Source organism: Pinus tabuliformis, chromosome 2_1, assembly GCF_031772625.1.
Source record: "Pinus tabuliformis cultivar Carrire ecotype Pingquan chromosome 2_1, CPIR1, whole genome shotgun sequence".
Taxonomy (NCBI): domain Eukaryota; kingdom Viridiplantae; phylum Streptophyta; class Pinopsida; order Pinales; family Pinaceae; genus Pinus; species Pinus tabuliformis.
Window position 1 is genome coordinate 752,599,261 of NC_142299.1, and position 20,335 is coordinate 752,619,595.

Below are 20,335 nucleotides of genomic sequence, written 5' to 3' on the forward strand. Positions count from 1 at the left end.
AGGCTGAATGTAGCTGATTTGATGAGTTGGCACGGTCGCAAGTTTGAATTTGGAGGTCCGGAGGCAATTTGGCAGTGAACCAGCAGCAACGGCTATGTCTTTTTCGCTTGAAAATGACATAAAACGGCCTAAACCATGACTTTTAACGAAAAATTCGGAAAAAATAAGTAATTGGCGCCTTTCCGCCGATGATGTTATCATGACGTCATGGCGGGCCCGGGTACGGAGGGTGACGTGGCTGCTGAGGTGTAGGCCAGCGTGGCCGGACACGGTGGCGGGCGGATGAGGTGGCAGGGCTACGTGGAGGGCCACGCAGCGCGGGGGCGGGAGAGGGTGCTACGTCATGATGACGCATGGATGACATAAGGGGGAGGTGGTAACGGGGAAGGTGGTAAGCGGTTTCCCCGCACCACCTTTGGGCAAAGGCGGTATCGGGGAGGGGGGCTCCGAACAACCCCGCCGCCTGCCACGCGTCCCCTGTACGGGGCAGAAAACCACCGTTCCCCGGACGCTAAAGGTCGGCAGGTCCGGATCCTAAAATACCCGCCCACCGTTGGATCGGGGGTGGCAGATGATGGACGGCTGGCGGGCCTCCCGACGGATCGTGCATGTTGGGGGGGGGTCCCGCCTCCATTAAAATATTCAATTTAATATTTTGGGCGGAGAACTTTAGGTTTAAGGGTTTTCTGTGGGTTTTTCGGGCTTTTCTGTAGGAAAGAGGGTTTTTTAGTAGGAAAGAGGGTTTTTTAGCAGAAGTAAGGGGGTTCTTTGTGGAATTTCTGAACAGAGGGGAGGTGAAGGTTTGGGGGGAGGTTATTACTCCAACCAGAGGTTAGAGCAATCCCATGACAGGGTTGGCCCTGGTCCCTGGTGGACCAATGTCTCCCTCAATCAAACTTATTTAGCTATAGTGCTAAAAGTGAGGATATTTATACAATGCTGGGGATTTATACACCATGGTGTTATAGTATTAGGGGGAAGGGAATCATAAGGGATTTAGATAATAAGAAGTTAGGGGTTAATATGAGTGAGAAAAGTGAATGAGGAGTGATATCACTGAGTATATATGAAAACAACTTATATTAGGGAGTAGATCAAAATGAAAAGAATTTTAGACAAGAAATGTGGCTTTTAAAGGAATAAGAACCAGCATAAAACCTGAAATTCTCTCATGAACACAACTGATGAAGGGATGTTAGTAATGAATGGGAAAAGGGAAAATGGAATGTTAGACATGCTCCTTTGCTTTGCTGCCACCTGATGGAGAAGAAGAGCTTCTCAATCCATTGATGTTCCTTTGTGAATAGGTTAGCATATATTCAATTGTAAGGAATGACATTTCTGCAACCCCATCTACCTACCCATGTACTTGCCTAGCATTTTTTGTTTCTCCATGGAGGGTGCACTTAGACTTGCAGACCCTTATGTGCCTTTTCTTTTCTCTTGGCTTTTTCTTTTGATTTTCTATCTAGAACTACACTTATTGCTTCCAAGGTCCCAGGTTAAGCAGTTGGGAACCTTAATTCTCTACCTAAGCTACTGGTCTGCCAAGATTAAACAGTTTGGACAAACTTTTTTCTCTATTCTACAACAGGAAATTGAAACATGGCATGATCCAGATTAGGCTGTTGGACCATCCATCAAAATTTAGTCAACCTTAAGCTATGTACACACATTGTTTTCTCTTGGAAATATGGGATCTTTGCATCACCAAAGCAGAGCATATTTGGACCTTTCTTTGCCAATCATGAAATATGAAACCTATTGGTATAGGTGGCTAACAGTGGCTCCACTTGGGGATGGTTTTTCTTCTTGAAAGACCAAGAATAGCAGGTCAGAATGCCTTGGCCCTTGATCTATTCTTGCCAAAATTTGAAAATTCTCTCTTTTGAATTTCAAAACTAAAAAGCTATCACCTCTGTGGACTTTCTGGCATATAAAGCCCCCTTTCTGTTTATTTATAGTGACTTCTCAAACTGAACTATTTATCTGCTGAAAGAAAATATATACAGCTGATTATGTACAAAGGAAAATTAGGCTGCACTTCATGGATGGTAGTCAAAATAGTGCTTCAACATCCTACCATTCACAAGACCTTCACCTAAGTCAGTGCCATCCAAATTTTCCAAAAAGTAAGTGTTATTTCCCTGTGTTGCTTGTATGGCAAAAGACCCTCTCCAAAGGGAGTCAAATTTTCCATGTTTTCCCTTATCCTCTATTCTTGAATCCCACTTGAGGACTTTGTCTCCAATATTGAAATCTTCTGCCTTAGTCCTTCTGTCAAAAGCTTTCTTTAATTTTTCTTGTAAAACATGAACCCTGCTGTAAACTTGATCTCTAGTTTGCTGCAAACATATTATTTGATTGATCCTTCTTTGCATGTCATTTGGTTCAGCTTGACTTTCTTGAAGAAGTTTCATGATAGGAATCCCTAGTGATGAAGGGAATTTAGCTTCTAATCCATAGACTAACTCATATGGGCTGACCCCAATTGATCTCTTGGTTGTTAGTCTATCTGCCCATAAGGCATTCACAAGTTTCTTATGCCAATTCTTTTTATTTTCTTCTAATACTTTCTTTATGATGTTTACCAGACTTTTATTTGATGATTCAGCAAGGCCATTTCCTTGGGGATAGTATGCAGTAGAATGGCCCAAGGTAATGTGAAATTTGTGGCAGAAGTTCACCATCTTCTTAGATCTGAAAGCAGCAGCATTGTCTGTTATTATTTTGTCAGGACAACCAAATCTAGCCAATATGTTATTCTCCAAAAACTGAATGATTGTTGAATCATTTGCTTGTCTGCATGGAACAGCTTCAATCTACTTAGTGAAGTAGTCTGTAGCCGTTAGAATCCATCTATGTTGGCCTGAAGATGAAGGATGAATTTCCCCAATGAAATCCAAGCCCCATTGTTGAAAAGGTCTCTCTGTTGCAATAGGCCTCAAAGGGAGTGGCAGTAACTTTCTCTTTCCCTCAAACACTTGACATTTATGACATGAGGTGGTGAATTTCTTGACATCAGAGAAAACAGTAGGCCAGTAGTAACCAGCTCTCAATATTTTATCCACAGTGGACTTCCAATACAAATGTCCACCACAATTTCCTGCATGAAATTATTCCATGATTTTGTTAGTCTCATTGTCAATTAAGTAGTTTAACAATATACCCTCATGGTTTTTCCAAAGCAAATTTCCATTCATAACACAAAACTTTGAAGCTTTCATTTTTAGGAACCTACATTTAGTTCTGGACAGCCCTGGGGGAGCACACAGGTTTTGTAACACATAACAGATATCCGAATACCAGGGGGATTGTTCAAAGGCTATATTGATCTTTGGAGTCGCCAGCTCCGGTTCACTGTCCAGTTGGTTGATGTCCAAGGCTTGGAAATTTGTTTCAGACATTAATTTAGCCAGACCTTGTCCTTTTATCAGTTTTGTAGGTTTTATTTCAATGTCAAATTCTAAAATATTTGCAATCCATTTTCCTCTTCTGCCCTCTAAGTTCTCTTGAGTAAGTATGTCTTTGACAATTGGGCTTGGTACATAGGCTATAACATGGGAGTATAGGATGTAGATCCTAAAGTATTTAATAGCTTTGACCAAGGCATATGCTTGCTTTTCCATAATCTGGTATTTCAGGGGTGCATCTCTAAGAGCTTTACTAAAGAAAGCAATGGGTTTCTCATTTCCTTGGTCATCTTTCTGTAATAAGACAGCAGCAATTGTGTGTTGGGAAGCAAAGGAAAATATGATAAATTCCCTATCAAATTCTGGATTTGTTAGGACTGGAGTTTGGGTGAGGGCCAATTTTATTCCTTCAAAGGCTTGACTTGCTTCTATCGTCCATTTTACCTTTGAATCCTTTTTTAACATGTTATTCAGTAACCTGCTCAATTCGGCTAGATTTGGGATAAATCTCCTCAGGAAGTTGATTTTACCCAAAAAGGCTTGTAATTCCTTTATATTTCTTGGGTGAGGCATTTGTAAGATGGCCTGGATTCTGTCTGGATCAATCCTAATGCCATCTTTAGAAATGATGTGGCCCAACAATTTACCTTCCTCTAAACCAAACAGGGATTTCTTAGGATTTAAAGAAATTCCATATTTCCTACATGTTAGAAAGATCTGTCTCAAATGTTTCAAATGTTCTTGGTCTGATTTTGAGAAAGGTGTGAGGTCATCCAAATAAATGACAAGGAAGTCATGAATCTCTTTGGAAAAAGCGATATCCATTGCTCTTTGAAATGTTGCCCCTGCATTCTTCAATCCAAAAGGCATTTTTACATATTTGAAGGTTCCCCATGGGGTTGTAAATGTTGTTTTGTCCTGATCATCAGGATGAACTAAGATCTGGTTGAAACCTGAGAATCCATGAAGTAGAGAAATTCTTGAGGCTCCCACTACTCTCTGCAGGATGTGATCCATCTTGGGTAAGGGGTAATTATCTTTCAAGGATACTTGATTCAAGTTCCTTAGGTCAACACATAGCCTTATTTCACCGGTTTTCTTTCTTGTAGGGACTAAGTTTGAAATCCAATCAGAGAATCTGATTGGTGCTATGATGCCTGCCTTGAACATTTTCTGTACCTCTTGTTCCATTGCTGGGAGAAGCATAGGATTAATTCTCCTCAATTTTTGTTTAAAGGGTTTTTGATCTGGCTTGAGAGGGATAGTGTGTTGAATTACAGAGGTGTCATAGGATTTTAAATCCTCATAACTCCATGCAAAGACATCCTGGAACTCTTTAAAGAGGTCAATGTATTTAGGCTTTTGGTCAGGAGGTAAGGAAGCAGACAATTTTATTATTTTGGGTTGTTTAGCAGTCCCAATGTTACATTCTTCTATGGCAGTGTTGAGGGGTTGCATTTTTGGTTTGTTGGGAACATCATTGGAGTCGAAAATGTCTTCTAAAGGAGCTAAGCCTGTTGGAAGAAAATTGTCCTTCAATTGTATCACTTCAGCCTCATCTTCGACTGTCTCCTCATAACTAATTTGTTGAATTTCTTGTATGTTGTCTTTGTTGAAAATTGTAGGATTTAGTATTTGGTTAGCTGTTTTGGGTGATATTGCTTTGTTATTCTGTCTACTCTGTATTTGTGATTGACTTGCTCTTTCAGTGTCAATGTTTAGTCCTGAAAATTCTTGCTGTAAAGTCAAGAAATTGTTTATTTGTGTATCATCATCAAACACTTGCCAATCCTTGACATTGTTTGGGACAGATGGTCTATGTTTTATCTCGGCTGAAAAGCAGTGGTGGGGCTCAAAAGGTAGCTTGCAAGTACTTGCAAATGTGGCCAAGCTATGGGCATGCAGATTATGGGTTCTAGGAATTTTAGTAATCTGGAATTCAGTGAAGGACTGTAGTAGTTCAGCAGCAGCAGACCTATAAGATCTCAGTCTTTTATCATTAGTAACAAAATTCCCCTTTACTTGTTGAATAACTAGGTCGGAGTCTCCTAGAATTGATACTTTTATGGCTTGTAGGGATTTTACTAGTTTGAGGCCTAGTAAAAGAGCTTCATATTCTGCCATATTGTTGGTGCATTTGAAGTTTAACCTATAGGCTCGGCCCTCTGCATGACTGTGTTGTTTATTATGTATCCAAACTCCAGCTCCTGCCCCTAATTTGTTGACTGACCCATCAAATTCAAGAAACCATAGGTTCTCTTTTTCTAGGGGAGATTTAATAAGTTCCTTGTGATCTGGGATCATAAGTTGAAGTTCTGGTCTTTCACCTGGTTTGTCTTCTAGGACAGTTTGAAAACTTGATTGAATTAGCTTGATCTCTAGAACAACAGTTTTGTTTAGTGATGGTTTAACCATTATTTCTTGTGTAGCAGTTTGTTCATCAATATCCTGGTCTTGCTCAAGTGTTTTGGTTTCAACATCATTATTTGTAAGACCTGTATTATCATTGAAAAGAATATATGAGTCTATATCAGAATGAACAGCATATATGGGAAAATTTTGAGGTTTTTCTTCACTGCTGACCATGTATTTCATAAGTGTTTCTCTGTATAGTCTTTTTGGTTGCCCAAAGACAGAGATGGTTGCATATGACATGTCTAGTTGTAGGGAACCTTGGAGTTTAGCCCCCTGTGATCTTGATAACAGCATCCCATACTTGGGAGGGATATCAACAACTACAACATCCATTAGAATTGTTTTATTTGGGTACTGAACAAGGGACACACATAGATCTTTTATTAGACCTAAGCACTTGACTTGGCTGGAGTCAAAGGAGAACAGGTCCTTATATGGTCTTGTAATATCTAGATTCAATCTTTCCATGACTGCTTTTGGCATGAGGTTGTGAGAGGCACCTGAGTCAAACATTGCATTGTACAATATCTTATCATGAACATGTAAACTTACATAAAAAGGTAAGATCCTTGTGACTACTGTTTTTCCATCAACTTCTGGACCGAACAGCAATTCTGGGGTATCATCCAACACATTGACATCATCTTTGTTGTTAGTAAGTTGAAGGGACTTCTTGATTTGTTGTTTATAAATGTCATGTTTGGCTAGTTCTGAAAGAGGAATAGATACCTTCAATTTACCAATTTCAGTTTCCAGGTCAAAGGGTTTTTCAGATTAGGTCTTTTGGTTGTGGATGACAGTTCTTTCCTTGTTCACTACCTCTTCTTCTTGATTCTTATCTTGATCTTGAGGTTTGTCCTTCTTGCTCATCTCTTGAGGAGTGACACTTGGGTTAGGGTGCAAGGATGATGTAGCCATGGGCTGTTGTTTTGAAGAAAATGGTTCAGTGACTTCTTCAATGGTTACTTCCTTTGCAAGTGATTCCGTTGTGTCATTTGGCTCTGTGACTATGGCTCTTTTGGGCTGCTGGCTATCCTTTATCTTTTCAGGCTGCGTTACATTTACAGTTTTACTCCTTAACTTGTATTGTTTATGGACTTCATAAACAGCTGTGTCATAGCCTTGTTTAAAGTCAAATGACTCACCTGATTTGGTTTGGAACAGCTTGATTTCATCATTCTCATGATCTTCTTGTGTTAAAAAGACTTGACTTTCACCATCCAAACCCATTAAATTAATGTGGGGATCTTCATTGGTTTCACTTGATGTGGAAGTCTCAGCATAATTCTCTTGGAAAGGGGGTCTTATGTCTGGATCAGAACTGGCCTTGCCAACGTTTAGGTTTTGAGTTCTCCTAAAATTTGGATTCCTAGGAGGGTTGTTTTGTGGTGCTTCCCATGATGACTTTCTCTCAACTGATTCCACTCTATCACCAAATCTCTTCATACCAGTGAGTATTGCATCCAGTTTTTTATCAAAGGCTGAGGGTTCTTCTTTGAAGGTGGTTCTCTTTTCCAACCTTGCTTTGTTTCTTTTGGCAATCAGGTTAGCTTCCACTGTGACAGCAACCTTTTGGGCATTTGCAAGGGTTTCAGGAGCTCTCTCCTTCAACTGGTAGGCCATATCTGGGTCAAAACCATCAGGAAATTTGTACAAGGCCAAATCAGGAGGAGGTCTTAAGTTTTGTGGGATTGCGTTATATACATTGTTGAATCTTGCACAATACTCCAAAACAGTCTCTTGGGGACCTCTTTTGATAGTGTCATATTCACCAAGTATGTGTAGAGGATCTTTCTTTTTCTCCCATCTGTTAGTAAAGGCTTGATAAAGCTCATCAAGAGTTGTGATGGAATTTGCATTCAGGGATCTAAACCAAGTTCTTACATCCCCAGTCAGACTTTGAACAAACATCCTCATTCTCACACTGTCATCATCTATTTCATAGGTCTCAAAATGATCTTGCATCCTTTTGGCATGCTGAATAGCTGTGAAAGGGCCAGTAGAGTCAAAATATGAGATCTTAGTTTGGTAGTCTTGGGGTAGAGCTGCAGCATTAGCAGGTAACTGCAAGGGTGCATATCTGTTAGCCATATTCACAAGGTTTGGGGGATTTACAGGAGCAACTGGGATAATAGGAACAATGTGTACCACAGGGGTAACAGGTGCAGCAACACCTAAAGTGTTGGTCAAGGGGATATGTGCAGTGGATGAAGATGTGCAAGGAGGGCTTTGAGATGAAGATGGTGAACTGGGGGAGACAGGGGTAGACCGAAATAGAACCTTGATTGGGGTAGAAACAGGGTTAGGATGAACTGTCTCTGGACTCAAATCAGCAAGGTTTTCCTGCTCTTGCTGCTTCCTAATGATTCTAGGGATGGTGTTAGGATTTTCAAAAACAGGGGGTGGATTTGGGTCAGGATTTGACCTAGTGTACCGTGGATTCTTCTTGGGAGCCAGCTTCTAACTAGTTTTTGAATATTTTTTAGGAAAAAAAAATTATATCTGTAAGGACTGGATAAGATTTTGGAATGGCTATATAGCTCTCAAAGCTAGTATGAAGATTAACTGAAGCAGCTCTTCCCTAAAGCTGTTAATGTAAAACAGAAACAGTTTTGAAGGTTTCCTGGCTGGTATTCAGACTTCCTCTGTAGCTTTAGGAGATATACAGTAATTAGAAAATCCTAAGGAGTTCCCCAGTGGAGTCGCCAATTATGTTAACACCCAGGTTGTTCCCTATGACTCCCAAGGGAATACGGCCGGGGTAACCACTAACCAATCTTTGGGTTACAGTTTCTAGCCAAACTGTAATCAGAGAGGGCTCTCTCTTTATGATTTGTCTCTGTTCTGATAGTATTTTAGGCTAGCTATGATGTTCAAGGTTTTGTTTTTGGAATGTGTTTGGTGATGATTCCAGTTAATATATATAGGTACTTACTAGCATGTCTTAGTCCATTGGGCATGGAGTCAGTGGTCCTTTAATTTCCTTGATGTGCTGTGTGATACTGTAGTGAAGCTGCAGAGCCAGATTAGTGTCTAAGAAACTATATTCGTAATAGTGATTGAGTGTGGTGTATCTAGTTTATGCAAGGCAGTTAAGAATCTTACAATAAACTGCTAAAGAAGGACAGTGAGAATATCATTCTGGAAGCAATGAAGAATTTCTAGATAACATTCATACCTATAGAATTAATAGAAACATGAGCAATTAAGAATTCATGTCCATGGTTAATTCTGAAGACAAACATGTACAGCAGTAAAAATTGAGTGCAAGGTGTAAAAAGACAAATCCTGCACTATTCTTTTTCTCTACTGCTAGTCTAGTATAACATGAGTATGGTTTAATAAACATAAGAAGACAAGAAAAGAGATTGAGGAAAACTTGTTATTTCATCAGGCAGCACAGGAATTCTGCATCAGCACTCATAGCATCATCCAGACATCAAGTATTTCAGGAAATCACTGAGCTGGTCCAGCCCTTTGTATTAGATAAACTGAGAGTATACAATAGATTTGCCTTAGAGTCAAAATCACCAACCCCTAATGCGTTGCCAAGGGGGGTATTTATACAAAATTTACATAAGAAAAATATCAGAGAATGAGTTAATGGCTCATTTAAGTTATGCCAACTCCTGGAGCATTGTAGCTGAGAGAGTTAATGCTGAAATAACTCTTTGGTGCCTTAGCTGTCAAAAATAGTCAGAAGCAGTTGTTTTGGAGGCTGTTGGAGTCGGCTGAGGATACGCTGTCAAAATTTGTGTATTGTCTTATCCCTTAGGCTAGCTGTCATTGTCCATGTGCTGAGTCACCTTTCAGCTGCCTTTAATGTTGTCTTTGTCATGTTGTTTGTTTTGTAGTGACCTGGAGCTGGCAGTGGCCGAACAACTGAGGCTACCGTGGCAAAATTTGAAGCATTGCTTGCCACCAATCCTCCTTGGGCATTTGATGTCTCCGAATTTTTATCAAAGTCTCATCGGCCTCTGTATATCTATAAAAGTTAGGAGGAGTTTCAAAAAGATGATTCACCTCATTTTCAATGAAGAACAGGCCTTCAAGTTTGTCATATAAGCTCTGTCCTGTAGGAGGCCCTGTTTGCTCAGATGTACTGCCAGATGCAGTGATCTGATTTTCAATGACAGTTGCCATTCTGTTGGCAAATTGATCTCGGGAGATCAATCTTCCTGCACAGCTTAGGAGGCTGGGCAGGCCCTTTGCTTGCAGCACTGCCATCTTGAGTTTATATTCCTCCACATCACCCTGTATCTCATAGCACTTCCTCTCCACTGTTTGAACATAATTCCTGAGAGTTAGTACCTTCTTGGCAGTGAGGACAGCCTCTGTTCTGTTGGCAATGCCTATGGCTGCCAGTTCCTCCTTTTCTTGCCTGTTCAGGAAGTCTATCATTCTATTGGCCTGTTCAGGTCTATCTCCTAGTAATGTTTTGGTCCTATGGATTTCTGCTTGTGCTTGGACCATCAAGTCCATCTGCTCATGTATTGTTTTGATTGACCTCCATTGTTGATTGATGGATTGGCCAATTTTGGCCCATAGAATCCTTTTTATGTCGGCCATGGAAGTCTCTAGGTTCAGCTCCTTCTCTAAAGCCTTTATCTTGTCTTTTAGGGCCTTTATTTCTCTTCCCTGCTCTGCTACAGTTACTTTTGATTTGTCATACTTGGCATCCAGTTCTGCCAATTTTTCCTTGGCCTTCTTTATCTCATTTGCCTGGAGCTCCATTTCCTTGATGGCCTTAGTTAATTCTTCTACACTTGTGCTGGCATCTGGAGCTGTTGTTGTTCCTGCTGCTTCTGTTGTGGGGGCCACTGCTGCCCCTGTAGTTGTTGCTGTTGTTGAAGTAGTTGGAGGAGCTTGGGATGTGGACTCTCCCTGTTTATCTTGTAATGCTCCTTCTAGCTCTTTCTCCAAATCCAGGACCCTTTGGTTTAGCTGCATTATGAGGTCCAGTTGGTCATCCACCTGTTTTTCCTTTTGTAGCTCTGCAGTTTGAGGGTGCTCTGTGGGCAGCAGCTTTAACCTCTTCTTTAATGCATTCAGGTCATCTTCTTTCTTCTTCAGAAGGGCCTTTACACCCTTTGGATCACTAGGATCATGTCCTAGATCAATAATGATGTCCTCAAGTGACTTTATTCTATTGTCTTTGGCCAGGGAGGACATTCTCTCAAAATCCAACTGTGTGTTGGTATTTTGCAGGGACTCCTTTAGCTCATGGGCCATGGTTGCCCTCTCCACCAAGGTTGCATAAACCATCTCTCCAGCTTGCTTGTGGAGTTCAATTTGGTCCATGGGATGGATGTCTTTGGCCATGACTTCCACCCTTGTCTTCACAAAATCTGCAGCTGACTTAGGCTGCGGTATTGTAGGCTTAAAGTGGCTGAGGATGATTTTTTCCTCTTTAATGTCATACACAGACATTAGCCTTTCTTGCTGGGCTGGTGTTGCATCTATAAATTGTTTGTAGACCTCTGCCCTCAGCAGATCATTCTGAGCCTTTATTTGTTTGAAAGAAGCCTTAGTGCTCTTGGGCTTCTTGCTCTGCTGGGAGGAGGAAGACACCTCCAAACCAAGTTGCAATCCTTGCTCCTGCTGAAAGGAGCTTGTCCCTATGTGCTGGCTGCCCTCCCTGTTTTTCCTTGAACTGTCAAGGAATTCTTCAGTGATGTCTTCTACCTCTGGGGAATCAGCTCTTGGCCTCTTGGTCTGGGGTTGCTGGGAGGATCCACTAGCAGGAGTGGACTCTTCTCTGGCTCTTTTCGTACCCCTCTCCTCATGTGCTGGGGTCTGCAAAATTGGAGCAGTCGATGGCTCAGTCTGTGGAGGTGGAGTTTGCATTGCTGGAGCTTCTGGTAGCTCCGTTTGTGTAGTAGCAGTCTGCTCTTGTTGCTGTTCTGTTTGCTGCCCTTGTTGGGGCTCTTGCTACTGCTCATTTGAAGGGGCAGGCTTTTCTTTTACTGTTTCTTCTTCTGCACCCATTATTCCTTTGCCTTTGTCAGTACCTGGTGCTGCTGTAGAGGGTGCCTGTACGACTGGTGCAGTCCTTGAGGCCGAGGTCCCTTCTCCTGCTGAATAAGGCCATTTGAAAGGTACCTTCTGCACAGAGTCTAGGTCAATAGTTTTTTCAAGCTCCTTTACATTCTTTAGCATTGTCTCTTCTTCACTTATCTTTTCAACTAGAGTAACCTGCTGCCATTCTTGCTGGTTGGCATATCTTTCAATGTGTGGGTATTGACAATGCCTATAACCTAGAAGCCTGTATTTGGTTCTTCTAGCAGTGATGAAGCCTTGAGGGTCATAAGGGACCCACCGAAAACTATATGACAGCTTGTATTTATCTTTGAGGATTAGGTCTGCATCTTCCCATCCTTCTTTCTTGTTCATAATGAAGGGGCCCAACTGGTGTTTGAACTTGAGGTGGGCCTTCTTTTTGGAGCTGTGGAAGTGGGTGAGGTCGGACTGAATCAACTGCCTGTAATACTCCAAGGCAAATAACCTCATAGGCACATATTTTGGGAGCCTGTATGGACAGAGCTCACAGCCATAGACTCTGATGACTGTATGATTCTCATATAGGTACCAATCACCTATTTTGTATTTTTTGGAAAGCTGCAGAGCTTTCTGTATCTCAGTTGATATTCTGGGAGGAGGGGACCTCATCAATAGGCAAGAGACTGGGTATACAAATTGGTCAATAAATTCACAATAGGAGTAAGGTGAATTTGAGACTTTGTGATAGACAGAGGTCCAGAAGATAACAGATCTTCTTTCCCCTCTATAATCCAGCTTTTTGATGTAGCATGGAAAGGCCTCAGACTGATAGTACATGAAAAGGTGATAGATATAGGCCAAGTACTTGAAGACACCATGTCTGTCCACTCTGCTCAACTGATCATGAATCTTGTTAGCTATGAACTTAGCAAAGTTGTACTTGCGAGTAGGGGGCTGGCCTGAGCTATAAGCAGATAGCAATACCAGCATTGTTGCATCCACATGCTCACTGGTTCTATACCCCAACACATAGGCAATCATGTCCAGCAAAAGCCTGCCTACATCAGTGAAAAAGACATCCAGGTAGGGAGGTGGCCCTGTGGGCAGGCACTCAGGTCTTATAAATGTCCTGGTGACCTTCTGAATTTCCTCACTGGTCATCTTGGCACCAGTGTCCAGCAGATAATTCATGGAAAAGGGGAACAACAGCTCAGTCTGATCAAAGTGGAGCATCTTATTGATAGTCTCAGGATTGATGTGAAAGAGGATGCTCCCAGATGGAGACTTAATGGCTCTTTGCTGCACATCATAGTTTCCAGCACATAGGTGAATGATCTCAGGGAAAACATTTACAGAGGGGAGACAGTAGTATGGCAGGTTTGACTCCCATATCCCATATGTATCATGACCATTCAGGTAGTCTTCTCTTAACTGCCTAAAGGTCTGCAAGAAGTCCCTGTTACCCACAAAGTCTTCAATGAGATAGTCCTTGTCAGCAAAGGGCAAGGCCTCCAGGTCTTTATTTGGTGGATTTAATGGAGCTACACTGAGGGCTGAGGGTGCAGGGGCAGCCATTGTATAATCTGATTTTGAACAAGGTGAGTGCCAAGGTTTGCAAGGTTCCTCAGAGCTTAAGTGATAGCCTTACTGTAGACAATGTTTAAAATGTGTTTCACAGTGGAAAAGGCAGGCTGGTTTCTGCAGTTTTTGGTAAATTCACAGGGATTGTGAATTGCTAGGGGTAAATTGCAGAGGGTATGTGATTTACTTTGGTAAGAAGCTGCAGCTGGTCTACACCCGGCAAAAGGGAACAATGCCGGGCAAGTTCGAGGCTGAACTGGTAACCTTCGACCGTGAATTAACATTTTAATAGTGAATTGGCGGGGCAAAGGACAATGCAGGTGGATTTGATGGTAATTTGTTGAAAAACAGTGTGCAATTTGGCAATTGAATGTTTCTTATGGAGAATTCACATAGAAATTGGTATGTTCAGTGGGAAAACAGGGAAGCTGTGGTGAAATACCTGGCAAACGAGCTGGAAATCCTGCGGGCCGAACTGTGAAGGCTGAATGTAGATGATTTGATGAGTTGGCACGGTCGCAAGTTTGAATTTGGAGGTCCGGAGGCGATTTGGCAGTGAACCAACAACAACGGCTATGTCTTTTTCGCTTGAAAATGACATAAAACGGCCTAAACTGTGACTTTTAACGACAAATTCGGAAAAAATAAGTAATTGGCGGCTTTCCGCCGATGACGTCAGCATGACGTCATGGCGGGCCTGGGTATGGAGGGTGACGTGGCTGCTGAGGTGTAGGCCAGTGTGGCCGGACACGGTGGTGGGCGGATGAGGTGGCAGCGCTACGTGGAGGGCCACGCAGCGCGGGGGCGGGAGAGGGTGTTACGTCATGATGACGCATGGATGACATAAGGGGGAGGTGGTAACGGGGAAGGTGGTAAGCGGTTTCCCCGCACCACCTTTGGGCAAAGGCGGTATCGGGGAGGGGGGCTCCGAACAACCCCGCCGCCTGCCACGCGTCCCCTGTACGGGGCGAAAAACCACCGTTCTCCGGACGCTAAAGGTCGGCAGGTCTAGATCCTAAAATACCTGCCCACCGTTGGATCGGGGATGGCAGATGATGGACGGCCGGCGGGCCTCCCGACGGATCGTGCATGTTGGGGGGGGTCCCGCCTCCATTAAAATATTCAATTTAATATTTTGGGCGGAGAACTTTAGGTTTAAGGGTTTTCTGTGGGTTTTTCGGGCTTTTCTATAGGAAAGAGGGTTTTTTAGTAGGAAAGAGGGTTTTTTAGCAAAAGTAAGGGGGTTCTTTGTGGAATTTCTGAACAGATGGGAGGTGAAGGTTTGGGGGGAGGTTATTACTCCAACCAGAGGTTAGATCAATCCCATGACAGGGTTGGCCCTGGTCCCTGGTGGACCAATGTCTCCCTCAATCAAACTTATTTAGCTATAGTGCTAAAAGTGAGGATATTTATACAATGTTGGGGATTTATACACCATGTTGTTATAGTATTAGGGGGAAGGGAATCATAAGGGATTTAGATAATAAGAAGTTAGGGGTTAATATCAGTGAGAAAAGTGAATGAGGAGTGATATCACTGAGTATATATGAAAACAACTTATATTAGGGAGTAGATCAAAATGAAAAGAATTTTAGACAAGAAATGTGGCTTTTAAAGGAATAAGAACCAGCATAAAACCTGAAATTCTCTCATGAACACAACTGATGAAGGGATGTTAGTAATGAATGGGAAAAGGGAAAATGGAATGTTAGACATGCTCCTTTGCTTTGCTGCCACCTGATGGAGAAGAAGAGCTTCTCAATCCATTGATGTTCCTTTGTGAATAGGTTAGCATATATTCAATTGTAAGGAATGACATTTCTGCAACCCCATCTGCCTACCCATGTACTTGCCTAGCATTTTTTGTTTCTCCATGGAGGGTGCACTTAGACTTGTAGACCCTTATGTGCCTTTTCTTTTCTCTTGGCTTTTTCTTTTGATTTTCTATCTAGAACTACCCTTATTGCTTCCAAGGTCCCAGGTTAAGCAGTTGGGAACCTTAATTCTCTACCTAAGCTACTGGTCTGCCAAGATTAAATAGTTTGGACAGAATTTTTTCTCTATTCTACAATAGGAAATTGAAACATGGCATGATCCAGATTAGGCTATTGGACCATCCATCAAAATTTAGTCAACCTCAAGCTATGTACACACATTGTTTTCTCTTGGAAATATGGGATCTTTGCATCACCAAAGCAGAGCATATTTGGACCTTTCTTTGCCAATCATGAAATATGAAACCTATTGGTATAGGTGGCTAACATGTTCAATGATAGTCACATATATGTTCGAAAGTTGATTAGGATTTGCAACACTTCTCTAGATATGGAAATAAATGAATCTTTTTTTGTTTGTTGTTTTTCGTAAAGGATGTCTAGTATCTGATAGTGTAGTTATTATCATGGTTAATCAATGCACGGTTGATGATTGGTCCTGGTTTGATCAATAATTGGTTGACTGGTATCTTGGTTTGATCAATGATTTGTTTATTTGTATCTTGATCAATGTTTGGTTGAAGATAAAATATTGGTATTCAGTATTCAATGTTTGGTTTTAGAATGGTTAATTGATATTGAGCATAATGTTGGGTGTGGGTCTAGTTTGAAAATTTGATGAAAGGTTATCTGCATTTTTTATAGTTGATTGAGTCAGGTTGATATAATATAAAATATTATGAGACGTGGTCCATAAGGAGCTGAGGGTTGGAGCTTTTAGTGAGGGGGTAGGAGACTCCTTTTGCTGAGAGTTAGTAAACTTGAATAGGGGGTCGTAGGTTGCTTTCAATGGGTGCTGGAAAATGAGTGGAGGTTGTAGCCTCCTGCATGTAGGAGCTTGCATGCTAGTAAGGGTATACTCATGTATAAAATTATTTGATATGAATAAGTAAACTTGAAGACTTTTACCAATTTTCATGTCAAACTTTTATGTGTTTTGGGTAGAGGATAAATTTACTAAACACATAAAACAAGTGAATTTAAGCACAATTTATAGCCAAATAGAGACAAAATAAGCATGTCTAAAAAGCATAACCCAAAATATGATAAAGTAGTTCACCCCTATCCTGGGGTACAACTCCTAGTCCAGCTTCGAATGTAGGGCGTCTTTCATTAAGTGCTCAGAAGTGTGTTTACATACTTTTACATTTCTCAAATAGAAAAAATGATGTCTCCAATGGATCCAACACTCTGAAAAAACCCCATCTAGGCTCTTTCTATGCCTCATTTGGCCAAAAATTAAGTTATGCATGTTACAATTTTTTCCAAAAATCTATGGCTACTCATCGTACAATTCAAGAGAAATCTTGCTTGAGTACCCCAAATATGTCTTGAGTGCACAAATCTGGCCTACACTGGAGAAATTATAGGATAGTTAAGTTATCCTCTAACACCTAGTTCTGAAAAATTACGGTCACATGAGGGCCACATGCCTAGGGGTCGAGGATAGCCTCCCACCCCCACTAGTCGGGCCCCCAACAACTTGGTCATGGTCACCATGCACCCATAGGACCGGGCCTCGTGTCAGATTCTTTGTGCTGAGGGTTGATTAAACAAGTGTGTTTCATTTAAGGTTGGTGGTGTGGTCATATGCCACCACATATGACTGAGGGCCCTTAGGGGCTTTCCTCCCCTCTAGTCGCACACTTCTGGTTACATTGGGGGCATATGAGCTCGGGGTTAGCCCTCATTTAACTATAGCCTTGACTTGTCCTTCAACAATGTTATGTGTATGGGGTTGTGATTGTGGGTTGGGCTAAGGCCAATCCCCTTGGCTCCTCCACCTGCAACCCCGTGGGCAGTGGGGTGGCCTAGGGCTAGGGCTTAGTGCCACCTCGTCCCCAAACTATGTGCTACAAAAACTTCAAATAATGATTCATGACCACTATGGCCAAGAACCAATGTGTGGCACAACAATGCGGGCCTGTTTTATCTAAGTGGATATTCGTGGCCACAAGCCTATGCCACTTAACTCTCCATTTGGTTTCATTTATTTCCTTTTTTATTGCACCGTTTACTATTTTTAATAGTTTTTCAAATCCTAAACTTCTGGAGCAGTTTTGACCCCCTAAATAGTGTTTTTTTGAGGTCTGTAGCGGGCCCAGAGATATAAGCAAGGGATTGCCACAAATCCTGTAGTACTCGAAGAGATATTTCCAACAAGGTATCGTATGCGCCAAACAGAGATAATATGACCAAGTTATGAGCCCAGAAAGTTGGCTTCCCAAGTAACCCCAATGGGGCGCACAAACACTTGGTGTTCCATATCTTGGGGTTAAGGTTTCTATTGTATAGGATTTTCCCCTATTGTTTAATAATGAATAGGCCCTTGAGCCTCATTGTAACATAGTTCATAGGCATGTAGCCACCACCTCTCTTCTCAAAGATAAGCTACCATTTCCCAAGGTAGTTTATTTCCATTTCTATCTGTAAGCATCTTTCACTATTTGATAGTAATGTAATGAAATGTTATTTCTGCTAAATCTTTTTATTTATGGTTATATCTATGATTTGTTGCATTCCTATTTAAGTTTGGATTAGTGGTATCAGAGTGATCTGGACTTTATCTATTTTTCTTTGCATGTCGCCAACGAGGTCGGGATATAAGGAACTAGGGCTCCAATTGTTCAAACCTTTGCAAGATCAACCTCACAAGTCCCAACGACCTCCCATGGTGAAAGAGAAGAAAGACGGGGGGTAGGATATCCTTTGAAAATCTTGCTCGAGGAAGCCCTTGAGAGATAGAGGAATGCAATCATTGAGAAATTTTCCCAGATCCTTCAATGACTACCTGAAGATGACACATCCTCTTTCAACAGTCACTTTGGAAGCACCACACCCTTTAAGGTACATGTTAACTTTTACATCACCATATTTGAAGGTCAGATAGATGTGAACATTGTAGATAAATGGCTAAATCTGCTAGAAGGATAATTTTATGTTCATGATTTTTCCAGCCAACAAAATATTACTTTTTCACTTCTTAAAGCTACCCCCCATGTCAAGGACTTGTGGGAAACCTGCGGTGAGAAGAAGGAAAAAAGTACACCCTCACTATTTTTAGCCGCACCCACTTGGGAATCATTTTGGGATGCCATCAAGGAGAAGTACTACCCTGTCAAGAGCTATGAGGATAAGTACATAAAATGGACCACGTTTTGGTAGGGAAGGGACCAAGATGTGGTAGAGTTTACCAATTTTTTTCATACCCTTTGCGCAAAGTTGGGTACAAGAATTTTGAGTGAAATTTGGTACTCAAGTACTCTGCTTGTCTACACCGATACATGCAAGATGAGAAGGAGTTCCTAGACATTTACTCTCTTGGAACGATGTAGCAATACTGTTGGGAACAGGTTCCCCCAAGAGGTAGTTTTGCGGCTAAAAACCCATGTTTCGAGGCAGAACGCCCAATTTTTGTAATAAAGATGTAAAGTCTCCGCATTTTGTGGTTGCAGAGCACAAAGATGTCAAAGGGTTGTCTGCCCTTGCATTGTAAAGTCTCTTGTTGGCTATAAAGATCTACCCATGGTCCGCGGACCACAGGATTGTATAAAAAGAGAGTCATAAAAGAGTCTAAGGGAAGAAATAGTAGTGGCAAGAAGAGTTTTAGGCAAGAAGTTCTAAGTGTTCTTGGGTCTTAGCGTAGGTAGAGGCTCTACAGCTGAGTGCATAGACGCATAGGGTGGAAGTTTGCAAGTGAGTGTGTGGACCCCTGCAACTGTGTGCACAGGGTGGATAGAGTCTGTACTGAACTTGAGATATCAATAAAGAGAAGTATTATACAAATCATTGTGTATTTTGTCTCTGTTTAATGCATTTGATTATATTATGATACGATCTGGGTTTACATTATAATTCTTATTTAATGCACAAATGTATTCGATTATATCTATTAATTGAACACGAGCAAGAATATAGGATTACGCGAAGATAACTGTAAATGCATGGTAGAATAGGTGAAAATTAAGATAACTCAGGAACTTATACAATAATGTAGCCACAAAGGCATGTAAGTGCTAGGGCCTTGGGTTAGGGTTGCGTGAAGATCAGTTGGGTAACTTCGCGAAGGTACTGAAGGATGTAAGAGAAGGAACATCGATAATCCCTAAAATCTTATCGATCTGTACGAAGGTAGGATCAGGGAGTATAGATCAACATCACGACCATCTCAGGGTATGGAAACTTGGTTCGTGCATCCCCCCATACTACTTAGGGCGAGACTTCAATCTGCGCTCCATGGGTTGATGCTGAAAGGGCCAGTAGTGTAGGGATTTTCTTGTTTGACTAACGCTAAACCTGGGTCAGTGCCCATCAAGCCAACAAATGGTTTCGTTGTTGGGACTAGGATCTACATGAGAGATGTGTGATGTCGTATCACTGGAATCCAACTAAGAAAGAAATTGAAACCTAGTTGGATAGAAATATCCACGAATTCAGGGTGCAAGAAAACAAGAATCCGCAATTAATGAAAGAACAATGTACAGGGAAATACATGAAATCTTGTCCTGTTCCTTATTGGTTGAGTTATAGTAGTGGATCAAAAAGTTGGTAGACGGACAAGGAAGGTGGAGGCTTGACAAGCCGAATGTTTAGACACCAGAGCTAGTAAGGAGGTTGGAAGCTTCTGAAGATAAGATCATGTGTGCTATCAACCATTGGCTCAACAGCATCATAGGAGGATTTGTGACAGGGTTCGCAGTCAATACCTCTGTCAGTTACAATAAAGCAGAGTGTCGCTTCATCAAAGGACTGCGAGGTAAGTATTTAAAATCACTAAATACTTAGATTAAGATGATCTTGTGTGAATAGTGGGTTACGCAGTTACCTTGATGTTTGGAGCTACGCGAAGCAGAAAACCTTTCAGGGATGGAGCAAGAAAATGTCCTGAGTATAACCCATTGATCAGACCTCCTTTAAGTGATGACGAATGAA